Source organism: Podarcis muralis, chromosome 1 (genome assembly GCF_964188315.1).
Source record: "Podarcis muralis chromosome 1, rPodMur119.hap1.1, whole genome shotgun sequence".
NCBI classification, from domain to species: Eukaryota; Metazoa; Chordata; class Lepidosauria; order Squamata; family Lacertidae; genus Podarcis; species Podarcis muralis.
Window position 1 is genome coordinate 48,319,648 of NC_135655.1, and position 16,599 is coordinate 48,336,246.

A 16,599-nucleotide genomic window follows, 5' to 3' on the forward strand; every position below is an offset into this window, starting at 1 on the left:
TAGTCTGGTATTTTCCATACAGACTGTGGGTGGCTCTTCAGGATTTTAGACAGGAGTATCTCCCAGCCCTATCTGGAAATGCCAGTGATTAAACCAAGGACCTTTCATGTGAGAAGCATGTGCTGTGCCACTGAGCTATGGCCCTTCCACACTTTCCCTTCTCGGAGCAGCAGAAAATTCAGGGCAATTTTTTCTAGCAGAAACTTCCCACAAAGGCAAAACTGGAGCTGTATCATGTCTTTGTGAAACTTTTTAATATACAGAATATCAGACTGTACAGGATTGGTAAGGAGGAAATGCAAACTTTGTTTCTTTAAGAGTCCAACAAGCTCAGGGCATTCAGTTCTGCTTATGACAATTTCCTCCTTACAGTGTTCAACAGGGGGAAAGTTTGAAATGTTTCCCCTTTTGTATGTCTAAGGCATCCATGTGGTTGATCAAGCAAACAGGTCTAGAAGAAAGACTCCACGATTCAGTGAAATGGTGCAGCCACATCTGGTTTTGGGAAGAAGGTGGAGTCTAAACACTGTGGCAGTCAGCCTTTCTCATCCTAGTGCCCTTCTATGGCTCCCACCAGTCATGCTGACTAGAGCTGGTGGAAGTTGTTTTCCAAATCATCTGGATAGCACTAGGCTAGGAAAGCCTTCCTTATGGTTTAATGGCTCTGCAGATCTATAAGAAGAAGAAGAAGAAGAATATTATATTACTTATACCCCACCCATCTGGCCGGGGCTCCCCAGCCACTCTAGGCGGCTTCCAACATATTAAAAACACAATAAAATATCAAACATTAAAAACTTCCCTAAACAGGGCTGCCTTCAGATGTCTTCTAAAAGTCAGATAGTTGTTTATTTCTTTGCCATCTAGTGAGAGGGTGTTCCACAGGGTGGGTGCCACTACTAAGAAGGCCCTCTGCCTGGTTCCCTGTAACCTCATTTATTGCAGTGAGGGAACCGCCAGAAGGCCCTCGGAGCTGGACCTCAATGTCCAGGCTGAACGATGGGGGTGGAGATGCTCCTTCAGGTATACTGTCTTCTTCAAGCAAATATATTCTCTGAGAATATCATTCACTTCATTTGGTGATGGTGCTATTACCTCTGGGTTTCAATCTGTTACAACACTTAACTGTAATCTCTCTGGCTCTCTAGAACCAAAGGCTAATGAAGTCTTCTCTCTGGTGACTCCCAGAATGACAGGTCAAGAGCAGAAATGAATTTACTTCATTAGGAAGTAAATGTAGGAGTCCAGCTTCTGTTCCAGTTCATACATGAGACTTTCTCTAGAAGATATGAAACTGCTTGTGACATTTTAAAACATGAATAGGTTTTTACAGCACATACGAAATAGGTCTTGATCTCTGAAGATTTTCCAGCTATTCAAATCAGTCTGTTTTGTGGTTTTTCCGTATGGCAGTCCTTTCAGGAGGACATCCTTCTCCCTTTTAAAATGGATTTGGGGGGACGGTGTTGGGTTGTTTTTATTTTGATTATGTATTTTGTGGTTTTATATTTTGATTTTATTCTGTAAACCGTCCTGAGACCTCTAGGTATAGGACAGTATATAAATTCATTCAATCAATATCCATTGTGTCGATGCTGGGATATCAGCTTGTCAGAGGGCTGCAGTAGCCTGTGATTCAGCTTTGGGGAATATGAGGCATCTAAGTGAAATAATCATGGAAATATGAGAAAATCTGTTGCTCTCTTCACAGAATACCTTTAGGCATTAGCAAAGAAAGGCAATCCATTAACACCTGTTGGTTCTGTGGCCTCACAAAGGTAAAAGTGTTTTTTGGATAACATACTGCTGCAGCAGGATCATCTGAGCTTCCCTTTTTGAAGACTTGATTATTTATTCAAATGTATGAGGTCTTACTTAGTTTTGGGAATATACATTATTAATAAAGAAATTTCATGTTTAAAAAAACGCCTTCCAGCTATTCACAATTAGCAGCTTCCATGAATGTTTCATAAAACCAAAGCATTATAAAAGATAAAAGCAACAATGAGACAGAATTTTATGTTGCCTCATTATCATCACCAATAATAATAAAAATAGCAGCAGAAAAACAACAGCATCTAACTCAGGTTTCCTCAACCTCAGCCCTCCAGATGTTTTGAGACTACAATTCCCATCATCCCTGACCACTGGTCCTGCTAGCTAGGGTTCATGGGAGTTGTAGGCCAAAAACATCTGGAGGGCCGAGGTTGAGGAAGCCTGATCTAACTCAATACAGTATCTTACTTATTTCCTTACCTATGTAAGGACTAACATGCAAGGTTGTCTTTGAATCGTACCTGATCTTACCAGGTTAATATGCAGCTGCTAGGTAGGTTCATCAGAGCTAGGGCAACTGGTCTCAGCAAGAGTCATAATTAACCAGGCAAGCAAAATTGGCATAAGAAAGGGCCATGGGGATAGGAAAATTTTGGGGTATGGTCAAGCAGCCCCAGGGGACGTTATAACGGCAAGCCACAGTCCATAACTGAACTGTGGACTCCACAAGTGAAATGTAAACTGTCCTCCCAGCAGCTGTTTCCTGTTTCCTTTGGCTGGGGATACTGAAAATCTGAGGCTAATGAATGTCTATCTAAGACCAATGTCTGTCTAAAGTTTATTTCAGGTACAGCAGCATAGGGCTGAGAAGTGATGCAAAATTTGTAAGTTGTGCAGTGCTGAAAAGGAAGACCCAGAAGGGGGTCACTAATTTGCATCTTTAATTATGGAGCAAATCTCATAAACTATTAAATGTGCAAGCCTGCTGCAAATAGAATCTCTGTTATATAAAATATGAGATTCCCTTTAAGGAGAATTGAATGATCCCTGAGAATTGTTTTTTGGGTTGTTGTTTTTTTTGTTCCACTTGGAAGACACAAGCTTTCCTTTAAAATCTGAGAGAAGCACACAAACTACAGAAGAGAGAAAGGAAGTCAGAGGAAAAGGAGACCTATTCTGAACCGCTAAGAATCTTGATGCAAATGCTGTCTGACATGCCAGGGAGGACAACATGCATTATTCACTAGAATGAAGCACAATCAGCCGGGAAGGTGGTTTGCGGAAAAGAATTTAGGTCAGAACTTCCAAGAAAGAAAATGAGTACAATGTGCTGTAAACAACTTCCCTGAGGGCCTGAGATGGAAAGTACCCCTAGCAGCATATGTTCAAAGGACTCTGAAATCCGAGACTTTCCTGGTATGTGAAGGCAGAGTGACTGATCTGTAAGTGCATAGGTAACCTGTTAGTTTGTACAGCTGCAAACAACATTTTTGTTTCTTGAATGAAAAGGTGAGTGGGAACAACCATGTCATACAGTTAAGTACTTAATTCGTTCCAGAGGTCCGTTCTTAACCTTAAACTGTTCTTAACCTGAAGCACCACTTTAGCTAATGGGGCCTCCTGCTGCTGCTGCGCCACCGAAGCACGATTTCTGTTCTCATCCTGAAGCAAAGTTCTTAACCTGAAGCACTATTTCTGGGTTAGCGGAGTCTGTAACCTGAAGCGTATGTAACCTGAGGTACCACTGTATATGGTAAACACAGGAGTTCCCACCGCAATTTTGAAGCACCCAGAATAAGAGTCTTCCCAGAATTATAGTATTCATTGTAGATCTCAAAGTTAATGTTGTTGATAAATTACAAAATTTATTCCTCTTTTTCATTATTTTTTCATTATTCGGCATTAGATCCATTTCAGTCCGGTTTCCGTCCTGGTTTTGGGACGGAGACGGCTCTGGTTGCCCTAACAGATGATCTCCGTAGACAACTGGGTCGAGGCGGGTCAGGACTGCTGATCCTTTTAGATTTGTCAGCAGCCTTTGACATGGTCGATCATGATCTTCTGGACCACTGCCTCGCAGACGTGGGGATACAGGGCATAGCCCGTAACTGGTTGTGCTCTTTTATCTCTGGTCGGGGACAGAGGGTGGCACTAGGGAGAGAAATGTCGTCGCGCCACTCCTTGGTGTGTGGAGTGCCGCAGGGCGCAATTCTCTCCCTGATGCTTTTTTAACATCTTTATGCGCCCTCTTGCCCAGATTATCCGGAGCTTTGGGCTGGGCTGTCACCAATATGCTGATGACACTCAGCTCTATCTGCTGATGGATGGCCACACCGACTCGGCCCCGAACACACTGACCAGATGCTTGGAAGCTGTGGCTGGATGGTTTCGTGGGAGCCAATTGAAACTAAATCCTTCGAAGACAGAGGTCCTATGGCTAGGTCGGGATGGCATGGGGATGAGGGACCAACTCCCTTCTCTTGCTGGGGCCCAATTAGTGCCATTGCCTTCCGTTAAGAGTTTGGGTGTAATCCTTGACGCCTCCCTTTCCATGGAGGCGCAAGTTACAGCAACAGCCAAGGCGACATTTTTCCACCTTCGCCGCATCAAGCAGTTGGTCCCTTACCTTTCCCGCCCCGACCTGGCCACAGTGATCCATGCGACGGTCACCTCCAGGCTTGACTACTGTAATTCGCTCTACGCGGGGCTGCCCTTGAAGCTGTCCCAGAAACTCCAGCGGGTACAGAATGCTGCAGCGAGGCTCCTCACGGGGTCTCTGCCATGGGAGCATATTCACCCAGTGCTTTTCAAGCTGCACTGGCTCCCGGTGGAGTACAGGGTCAGATTTAAGGTGCTGCTTTTGACCTTTAAAGCCCTTCACGGCCTAGGACCCTCGTACCTACGGGACCGCCTCTCCTGGTATGCCCCACGGAGAGCCTCAAGGTCCATAAATAACAACACCCTAGTGGTCCCAGGCCCTAAGGAAGTTAGATTGGCTTCAACCAGAGCCAGGGCCTTTTCAACTCTGGCTCCGGCCTGGTGGAACGCTCTGCCTCATGAGACCAGGGCCCTGCAGGATCTGATTTCTTTCTGCAGGGCCTGTAAGACAGAGTTGTTCCGCCTGGCCTTTGGCTTGGAGCCAGTTTGATTCCCTCCCTCCCTCTCTTTCTTTTTTCTTTTCCTTCTCCTCCTGCGATAAGGTTACATTTTAATATTTAATGTTCCATTATTTTAATGTTGTATTTTATTTTTGTTTTTAAGTTGTAATCATTCATCTTGTTTTTATTATTGCTTGTAAGCCGCTCTGAGCCCGTCCTTGGCTGGGGAGGGCGGGGTATAAATAAAAAAATATTATTATTATTATTATTATTATTATTATTATTATTTATTTGCCAGTATTTACTATGGCCTTGTTCTAAACATCTAAAGCAGGGGAGCCAATGTGGTGCCCTCGAGACACCCCTGACTATCAGCCATGCCAGCTGGGGCTGATGGGAGTTGGAATCCATCAGAATCTATAGGCTATCACCTTGGCTACCCCTGGACTAGAGAAAAGGATAGACATTTCCTACTGGCCGCTGCATCATCATCACCTGAAGAACTATTAGCATTTATTTATTTATATTAGCATTCACTGAACGTCTAACGTTTGGTGTACTGTTTAGTTAATATCCTACAGCATCTCAAAACCCAAACAGAGACATGATTGTGTCGATCACCTGTAATAGCTTTTTATTCCATTGATCTGCTAGATAAGAGACAGGAAGTCCCCACAGTCCAGTCTGAAACCCTTTCAGATCCATAAAATTCTAGGAGCAATCAAGATCCAACCCTAGGGGGAAGACAGATCAACACACTTCTGTCACAGATGGTGAAAATTAAAGTTTGATGCAGACGATGTTGTCACTGGACCTATATGGGGAAGGACACTCTGCTTCATTTCCCAAGTTCCCACATTGTGTTTCATGCACCAGTTCCTGAAAATTGCCTGTTTCACAATACTAAACCTGTCATATGAAGAAGTACAGTGGTACCTCGCAAGACGAATGCCTCACAAGACAAAAAACTCGCTAGACGAAAGGTTTTTCCGTTTTCGATTTGCCTCGCAAGACGAATTTCCCCTATGGGCTTGCTTCGCAAGACGAAAACGTCTCGCGACTTTGTTTTCTTTGTCTAAAAACAAAGACATGTTTTGTTTATAAAGTTAATTTATTTTCCCTTCAATTTTTGAACTGCTCTTTACAGTATGTGTGACTTTAAAGAGCAGTTAATAAACTGTTGTTCTACCAAATTTGGCTTTGTTTGGACTTTTTTTGACCATAGGAACGCATTAATTGATTTTCAATGCATTCCTATGGGATTTCGTGCTTCGCAAGACGAAAAATTCGCTAGACGACAAAAATTGCGGAACGAATTAATTTCGTCTTGCGGGGCACCACTGTACTTGACATGTAGCTTCTATGTGACTGAATGCTGGCTGGAGATTCCCAAAGGAGCCTGACCTCCACAGAACAGGCTGCATTTGGACAACAGTCCCTTAGGCTTCCAATCCAGTCTTACCTTATTTAAATCCCGTCATTAGTTTTCAAGACAGGTTCTGTAGGCTCAAAATATATCAGCGGGGCTATTCACTTTGCAAAAGGTCTAGAAACATTGACCTAGTACTTTAAATACTGTGTTACTTTCCCTTGCATCCCTTCAATGGGAGGTGGTTGACATTCTAACTGCGTACAAAAGGGTATTGTTAAATGAAAGCTAATTAGGATAGGATTTCATGTTGCTAAGTGCTACAGCTTTGGTATGCAGGAGAGTCAAACAGCAAGGGCAGGGTATAAGTATCAAATGCTTAATACTGCTTCAAACTCCCCATTGCCAAGCAATGGGAAGTTCATTGGAGCCTGTATGGAGTCAATTTCTATTTGTGGCAAATAAGAGAGAACAACCCAGCAAAAGCAGCCACACATCACTATTCTGAACATGGGTTTCAAGTGCCTAAGAGTAAGAGTTTGGGTAATGTGGTTGGAAAGCAGGGATGTTTGGCCGCTCTACAGAGCATTTATCTTGTATCAAAGGGGTCACTTTAAATTAAATGAAGAAAGTAATTGTGCAGACAACAATGAAGATAGATTTTGAAAGTATTTTATTTGCTGGAGGCTTATAGCATTTTTGTAATAATCTGTTTAGAAAATTGAACAGGTAATTCAGGGATGGTTGTGAATCTCACAACAACACCAATCTAGACCACCAAAAACAGCCAGCTCACCAAGAAAGAAACAACCGTTATAGCCGTTTATGGTTTTACCATGAGATATAGAATGCAAAGGAAGTTGTGTTGGTTCATAAGAGACAAAATCAAAAATTCACAATAGGGACTTGTTAGGGCCAACCAAAATGTCATAAAACGGTGAGCAGCATAAGAACATAAGACAAGCCTGCTGGATCAGGCCAGTGGTTCCCAACCGGATGACTGTGGGAAGCCTGAAAGCTGGGAACGTGTGCAACTGCACTCGGCCCAACTGTGGTTCCCAGCAACTGGTATTAAAGCTTTTAGAATTCTTCCTCGGAATATTTGCAAAGCAGAGGATTGGGGGAAAGGGGAGGGATAAAATAAATAAAACCTAGCTTGACTTTGTTGTGATTAAGCCTACATTTATACCTTCTCAAGGTGGAGTCTGAAGTCTTGGCTGAATCAGCCTCTGCCGGGTGTTGCAGGGCCCCACATTGCCGCTAGGACCCCTGCACAAAGAAGCAAAAGCTGGCCACCATTTTTTTAAAACATCAGGGTCAGCCGTTAAGCTATTACCACTTGCATTCTTGGCAGCATGAACATATTTAAAAACCTCTGGGCTATAGCTGGAAGTATGCAATGAGATTTTGGAGGGAAAAAAGGCACCCGACACGTGGAAAGAAGCATATATCACCCTTATACCGAAGATAGAGACGGAAAAGACCCAACTTAAAAACTACCGCCCTATCTCCTTATTAAATGTGGATTACAAAATTTTTGCTGACATTTTAGCAAAAAGGTTGAAAATAGTGTTGATGGAGGAGATCCATAGAGATCAGGCAGGCTTTCTACCGAAAAGACATTTATCAGACAATGTAAGGAATATAATAGACATTTTGGAAATGCTAGAAGTGAACATTAACACTAAAGCAGTTTTGATATTTGTGGATGCCGAGAAAGCCTTCGACAATATTTCTTGGAATTTTATGATGAAGAACCTTCGGGGAATGGGGGTAGGCAAAGGGTTTGAAAATGGTATAGGTGCGATATATTCAGAACAAAAAGCAAAACTTATTGTAAATAACGTGGTTACAGATGAACTAAAGATAGAAAAAGGGACACGTCAGGGGTGCCCAATCTCTCCATTGCTTTTTATATCGGTCCTGGAGGTGCTGTTAAATATGATTAGGAAGGACCAGTTGGTTAAAGGTGTACAGGTCGGAGCGAAACATTATAAACTGAAAGCATTTGCAGATGACCTGGTACTTACTTTGCAAGAGCCTGAATCTAGTACAAAGAAAGTTTTAGAATTAATTCAAGATTTTGGTCAGGTCACAGGATTTAAGCTGAACAAATTAAAAACGAAAGTATTGGGGAAAAACCTAACATCAGTGGAAAAAGAAAGGTTTCAGAATGAGACGGGGTTAACGGTGGTTAAGAAAGTGAAATACCTGGGTGTTAATATGACTTCAAAAAATTTGAATTTATTTAAAGATAATTATGAGAAATGTTGGAGTGAAGTCAAAAGAGATCTAGAAATTTGGTCAAACATGAAGCTTTCCTTGTTGGGCCGAATAGCAGTTATTAAGATGAATGTGTTGCCTAGAATGTTGTTTTTGTTTCAAACTCTGCAAATATTGGACAAGATGGACTGTTTCAAGAAGTGGCAGAAAGACATATCTAAATTTATCTGGCAGGGCAAAAAGCCCAGAATAAAATTTAAGATTTTAACTGATGCAAAAGATAGAGGGGGGTTTGCCCTGCCGGACTTAAAACTTTACTATGAATCAGCAGCTTTTTGCTGGTTGAAAGAATGGCTGCTTCTTGAGAACACTGACATTTTGGATTTGGAAGGGTATAACAATATGTTTGGGTGGCATGCATATCTTTGGTACGACAAGGTTAAAGCGCATAAAGGGTTCAAAAACCACATTGTCAGGAAAGCATTATATAATGTCTGGATTAGATATAAAGATCTGTTGGAAAGTAAAACTCCAAGGTGGCTGTCACCAATGGAGGCCAAGGCCATTAAAAAATCTAATATGGAGGCTAAATGGCCAAGATATGGAGAAATTCTGGAACAAGAAGGGGACAGATGGAAACTGCAAAGCTTTGAAAAATTAGAAGGGAAAGTGAGAGATTGGCTTCATTATCATCAAATAATGGAAGTGTTTAAAACAGATAGAAAAATTGGCTTCCAGGTGGGGAAATCAAAGCTAGAAACTGAATTGTTAGAACCCAGTACTAAGAATTTGTCAAGAATGTATAGTTTGCTGTTGGAATGGAACACACAAGATGAAATGGTTAAGTCTGCAATGATTAAGTGGGCACAGGACATTGGTCATAACATTTTGTTTGCTGACTGGGAAAGGTTGTGGACCACAGGTATGAAATTTACGGCGTGTAATGCCTTAAGAGAGAATATTATGAAAATGATATACAGATGGTACATGACCCCAGTCAAGCTCGCAAAAATTTACCATTTGCCCGACAACAAATGTTGGAAATGTAAAGAAATTGAAGGAACATTCTTTCACCTTTGGTGGACGTGCCCAAAGATCAAGGCCTTCTGGGAAATGATCTATAATGAAATGAAGAAAGTACTTAGGTACACCTTCTCTAAGAAACCAGAGGCCTTCCTCCTGGGCATTATCGGTCAATTGGTGTTAAAGAAAGACAGAACATTTTTTATGTATGCTACAACAGCAGCAAGAATACTCATCGCAAAGCACTGGAAGACGCAAGAACTACCCACCGTGGAAGAATGGCAACTGAAGGTGATTGATTATATGGGACTGGCTGAAATGACGAGCAGAATCCGTGACCAGGGAAAAGATACGGCGCAGGAAGATTGGAAAAAGTTTAAAGAGTATCTTAAAAAATATTGTAAGATAAATGAAGTTTAGAAAAATGTTGGATTGGATATTAAGGGGTTAAAAGCAGCAAGGGATAACTGGAAGAAAATAACTGATATTGAAATTACTTTAAGAGTAGGGAAAGGATTTGCTGAAAATTGAATATGAAATTAGAATACAGAAAGGGAAGGTATGAGGAAGTCGCGAAAGTAAGCTTAAAGAAAGTAACAATTGAGCTTATATGTGTTTTATTTTTTGTATTTCTATGTTATGTTCTTTCTTCTTTTTTTGTTTCTCTTTTTTCTGTTTTTTGTTATGATGTTCGTTAAAATTTTAATAAAAATTTAATTTAAAAAAAAAAAATAAAAACCTCTGGGCTATAGCTAACAGCCCCTTGATCAGCTTCTGTTGCTCCTAGCAATTGGCAGGCTTCCCACAGGTCAAGAAAAGGGTCAGCTAATGCCACGACCATTACCATAGGGCTGGTTTGTTAAGTTCAGGTTTTTTTCTTACACTACAAACCCTCTGATGAATGAAACTGGAGCTCTTTGCTGCAACTGAATTATTAAAATGATGAGATCTGTCCCCCTTGCGAACCTATACGCCAAGTACCTATGGAAGCGTGTTCATCTGAAGACAAACGACAGAAAGCACAACCAACAGAGCAACATAGGAAGCTGCCTTACACCGAGTCAAAGCACTGCCCCATCTAGCTCAGTATCGCCTACACGGACTGGCAGCAGCTCTCCAGGGCTTCAAGCATGGGATATTCCCAGCTCTGCCTGGCAATGCCAAGGACTGAACTTTGGCCCTTCTGGGTGCAAAGCGGATACTCTGCCGCTGAGCTTTGGCTCTCCCTGGAACATAAAGCTATCAACAGTCACACCATGCAGATGATGACATGTAATCTGGGGCTGATTAATTCATGTACAGAGATTATCTGTGTGTACAGTGTCCAGGCTCTGGGCAGCTTGCAGTGCTAATGAACACATGGAGGTTGGATGTCATTCCCCTTGAAATGTACCTTATCACCTGATCTCTTGTCATCTGCTTGGCACATAAGAAGAGCCTTCACAAATCATACAGCGGCGTGCCTATCTGCTCTGGCATCCTGTTCTCACAGCAGCCAGTGAGATGCTTTGGGATGCCTGAAAGTAGGATCTGAGTGCAGCAGCTCTCTCCCAGTCCCAGCAACCAGCTTTCAGAGGCATACTGCTTTTGACCCTGAAGGTGTACATCGTGACTAGTAGCCATTGATCCTTATCCTCTGTGAATTTGTCTAATCCTCTCTTAAAGCCATCCAAGATGCATCTTTTCCATGGCGCAAGGGATTAGACTAGGTGCCCTCCAAAGTTAACCTTTCAACTCTAAAATACTGTGATTCTAAAGCTAATTACGCTGTGCAAAACTCCAAGCCAAATCTCTGGCCCTTTAAATTCCTTTAAGCCTTAGATGAGAAGCAGACCTTAGTAGTCAGGCCTGCGCGAGGACACAAGAGCTCATGCGAGTTGCTGACATTAGGTTATGTTGTGCTGTGTTATTTTATAGTGTTGTGAATATTTTGTTGTATGCCACTCTGATAATGTGTTTGAAGGTCAGTTAATAAATCTAAATAAATAAATAAAAGCACTGGAGCCTGCATCTGAAGAAGTCGATTATCTGAAGTGGCCCCATCAGTACCTCTGAACATCAGAGTTTGCCTCTTTCTACATATCCTGCATCTGAAGTTAGACATTTTTGTGCTTATTGGACATATACTCCTCTACGCATAGGGTTTGGTGGATCACGCATATGTTTATATTAACCAGATTAGTTTTCTCACCTATCACCATTTAAAAAGAGCAAGAGATTGAAGGCTTCCTGTCCTTGAAAGACCTTTAAAAAAAAAAAAGCGTTCTTACTGCATTCATGTAGGACGGGAGCAAGGGATGCTAGAAGAGGAGAAAACGGATTGTTATGGGCAAAGTTAATCACGGTGACACACCTTTTGTTCCAGGCAACCGGATTGTACTTTGAGCCATCCAGAATGTCAGGATCAACAAGTCTTAAACCAGGAGCTTTGGAGCTTAGGCTCTGATTCTCTCTTTTACTAGGGCCACTTATTGGAGGAAGAAACACTGAGCATTTCAAACCTGGATACGTACACTGGTGATGTAGGAGAGCCAGTCTCATATCACTTCCTATTGCATAGCTACAAGACTGGCAGCAAGTCTGGGCAGAGGCCAGGTAGAGGGCCTTTTCGGTAGTAGCACCCGCCCTGTGGAACGCCCTCCCATCAGATGTCAAAGAAAGAAACAGCTATCTGACTGTTAGAAGACACCTGAAAGCAGGTCTAGGGAAGTTTTTAATTGACTTTATTTATTTAAAAAAACCGAAACACTGCTTGATTGTAAGAGAACTTCCAAGTGGTTTACAAAAATATATGATAAAACATGAAAACTTCTGATTAAAAAAAACAACATTTTATAGCAGGTAATTAAAAACATTCAAAAGCCAATTAGATAAAAAGAGATAAAACACTTGTAACTTCTACATGTCTGGACGACACAAAAATGTTTTAAGCAGACACCGAAAATAATACGGCAAAGGCGCCTGCCTGATCTCAAAAGGCAGGGAGTTCCATAGTGGAGGTGCTGGCTCACTATAAGATCTATTTCTTACAAATTCAGAATGATTATTATGTGATACTTGTAACAGTGCTGGTTCTGCAAACCAAAGTGGTTGTGTAGACATATATATAGGGATGGTGATCCTGCAAGTAATCTGGGCCCAAGCTGTTAAAGGCTGTAGATAGTATGCACTTTATGCACCTGAGACACTGTCCTTGAGAGACAACAGAACTATGTTAGACAGAACAATGGTGACCTACTATAAGGCAGATCTCTATACAAGACATGCAGTTGGCAAACCACCTTTAAAATGATTTTAACACCTGACCACTCACCAGTGGCGTAGCGTGGGGGGTGCAGGGGGTGCCGGCCGCACCGGGCGCAACATCTGGGGTTAGGGCAAATCCACAGGTTAGGGGGCGCAAATCCACGGGTTAGGGGGCGCAAATCCATGAGTTAGGGGGCGCAAATTACTTGCCTTGCCCCGGGTGCTGACAACCCACGCTACGCCACTGCCACTCACTACAGACTATTGGCATGTATAGGGGGAAATAATGGCAGAATCACCTCTCAAATGCCCAGAAGCAAACGGTCAAAGGGAGCAGACAAATTTTGAATTGCATTTATGTTTGTAGTCTTACTTCAGAGATGTAATATAGACAGATACCCATCATTTCTAAATCCACTTACTTGAATTTATGACAGGTTCTTTTAAGGACAGATTATGATTCAAACTAGGCTCTGAGTTACTATTACATGTTGTTTTCAGACTCCCCGCAATACTCCTTATCTCCAGCAATAATCCTTTATCTCTTACCCTTGCTGACAATGAAATAAATCCATTTATCGAGATGTACTCCTTGCTCCTCCTTATCTCCACTGCCGTGAGGAGAAAAATTCTCCAGCATTGTGTGGATATATGCACCCTGGCAGCTGAATGCTTTAGTGAGGAAAATGTATTCACACATTAAATGCAGTGAATAAAGGTAGCCACTAGATGGCATCGACAGACAGTATGATAATAAATGTTGCCTGCAAAAGCAGCTTCTCACTTTTCTCTCTGAAACAGGAATTTAGGCATCCCCCTTGAGGGCAATGTTTGGATTCTAACTCTGGTCAGCCCCAGCCAGCAGAGACATTGGTCCGGGATTATGGGAGTCATAATTCTATAATAGGTGGAGTATACATAGTCAATCCCATGACATCCATTTTGTCTGAAAGATGGTAACTGGACTCCTCCTGAGGCTTAGTTTGAACCACTAGTCTGTCTCAGAAATTCCTTTTCAGTACCAAATCCTGGTGTGAAGTAAAAGCACAGCAGAGAGCTTCTGATCATGTGCAAAGGGTCTTTCCCTCAGCAATGAGTAACCACAGCCCACCAGCACACATTTACAGTTAGGGACAGGTATCAAAGGTGTAGAAGGCAGCTTCAAGGCAAGTTTAAGAATTGTGCATTCTTAATATTAAATTCTGTTACTCACAGAAGTGTAGAATAAATTCTTGGGAGCTGCATTTTTTAGCTCAAAATGATGGAAGGGAGGGAGGGTTTGGGGGACCGTTTCCGCACCTCAGACAGCAACCTTTGCACTTAATATTTCTTGACGATCAAGAAAATTCAGCACAGGACTACGAGCCTATCACGAAATATCACAATCCATCTTCTAATGTGATACAAACATCACTTTTCTTTTCCAACAGCCAACCATACTGCAAAACAAGCTTCTTCTGACATTCAAGGTAAAACTCCACTACGGAGACATGCAGCTGCCTTTGGCAGGGATCTAGAAAGTCCTCTGCTTGCACCTTGGCCTTCAGTGTTTTGGGGATCTTCTGTTGTACAGTCCTTGATGATTACACAATGTTTAGGGAAGTTTCTAATGTTTGGTGTTTTATTGCTTGTATTATTATTATTATTGTTGTTGTTGTTGTTGTTGTGGAAACTGCCCAGAATGGCTTGGGAAACCCAGCCAGATGGCCGGGGTGTAAATAATATATTATTATTATTAAGTAAGCACTTTTCCAAACCAGTCTTACCCTTGCCTGCTTTCTGCTGCAGTAAATGTTAATTTTGTGGGAAAAGCCCTGAGTTTCCTGGAAGCCCTGAACCAGCTGTGTATGTTTATAAGACCCCTCAGTCAGATGAGTCAGGGAGAGGAGGGCTGAGCAAGGGGGTATCCTCTCGCCTTCCTGGGAGTGAGATAATCTCCAATCACACACTTCCCTATCAAGGCCTGAGAGATAAGAGAGCAGAGAATTCAGCATCTGGCAACAGTTTGCCTGATGTCAGCATGAAGCTGGGGCAAAGGCCAAAACACTCATGGAGTGAAGCTGCTCTCATCTCTTACTTTCCCAACTTTCACGTTTCAGCCCTTTCAGTCCCTCAAAGACATTCACACGGCCCTTCTAGCAAGGGCTGATGGGGGTGGTAGGCCAAAATACCTGGACGGCCTCAAGCTGAAGGCTGCTGATGTCTTTAACTTGTGCACACACCTTGCAATGCAGGGCAGTATCATTAGGGTCTGGTTACAGAACTGGAGGGTTGATGCTGGGGATACGAGAGATAACAGAGTTTCCCAGTGGCAGAGCTGAATCTGAATGTGTTACGACAGCTTAAGTCACTGAGAATTTTTAAAAATAGCTTTTCAGAGTGAACCAGGAATCAAGGGTGCCAGCTCCTGGGGACTGAGGCACTGTGGGGGGCAATCTCTTCCTAGGGGGTTGGGCCCTCAATGTTCAGAGAGACACACACACACCCATGCGACGTCAGGCCAGGCCCTCAATCCTCCAGAGAAGATGGCGCCTCTGCCAGGAATTCACCTAACCAGAATGAGATGTTTCTTTCTGTTGTGTGTGTGTGTGTGTGTGTGTGTGTGTGTGTGTGTGTCTGCGCACGCAAATGTGCTCCGTCCTCTTGTTCTAGCCACTCTATTCCCTGCTTCCACCTGGCTGTCAGTTTTCTTCTTCTCAGCCACTCAACATTCCTTGCCATTGAGTTATTATGGGGCTGCTTTCAGGGTGTGGGCCTGCCTAATTTTCCCCCTTCTGATTATGTTCCTCCACATTTGCTATCCTGCTCTTTTGTATGTCAATGGTGTGGTCTTTGCTCCAGCTCCATTAGCATGGGAAGAATTGGCTTTGTATCAGCACACAAGATGATGGTGAAGATTCTGAGGCCTCAGGATGATGACCTTCACCTTCTTCCAAAAGTTGTGAATGTGATTTGTGATCAAAAAATAAAATTACTGAGGGAGGGGGAGCCCTGATTATAAACCTCCCAAACTGCAACTAAGATACAATAAAGGCAGGAACATTGTTTGAAAGAGCTCACTTTTACTTGAGTATAGTACAAAGAAACTGGGAGGAAAAAGTGAATCTGAGTGTGCTTTTGAGACTCTTGAGCAGACATAGGCAAACTCGGCCCTCCATATATTTTGAGACTACAGATTCCATTATCCCTGATCACTGGTCCTGTTAGCTAGGGATGATGGGAGTTGTAGCCCCAAAAGATCTGGAGGGCCGAGTTTGCCTATGCCTGCTCTTGAGGATACAAACAGGCAGGACCAGCCCTACTATGAGGCAGATGCCAGAGTTGCCACAGGCAACAGATGCTGAGCTGCAGGAAGTGGACAAAGCTGTGAGGGGCATGTGGCTGCCCTATACCCACTACACTAGCCTGCTGCCCTCAAGTGCAGTGGAGGATACTGCTAATTCACCAGTAATAGAGCAACATTCAACTACCAGTCCAATTGGCTTCTGTATGTGCCGTGGGGGGAGGGCACCATCTTGTCCTGCAACTCAGGCAGCAAAATGTCTTGAGCCAGGCCTGCTAGCAGGGGAGTCTGTGCAACTCTCCTCCCCACTGTGTCTCATTAGCATCCAGTGTTTGCAGTCAACAGGAATACACAGGGTTTAAGGCCCACAGATCTGATTATATAGTACTAACAGGGAGAGAGCGAGAGGGGTTTTTCCCATTCATTCCCTGTGGCCAATCAAGACACACAAAAGCCTAGTGAAGGGGCTTGGGAGTGCAGAGGAATCACAAAAGAGATTGCCTTGTACCTTTTGAGGGAGCACTGCTCTTGCATTCATAAAGGTCACATCACCCCACATACTTCAGTGATGCCAACCACCT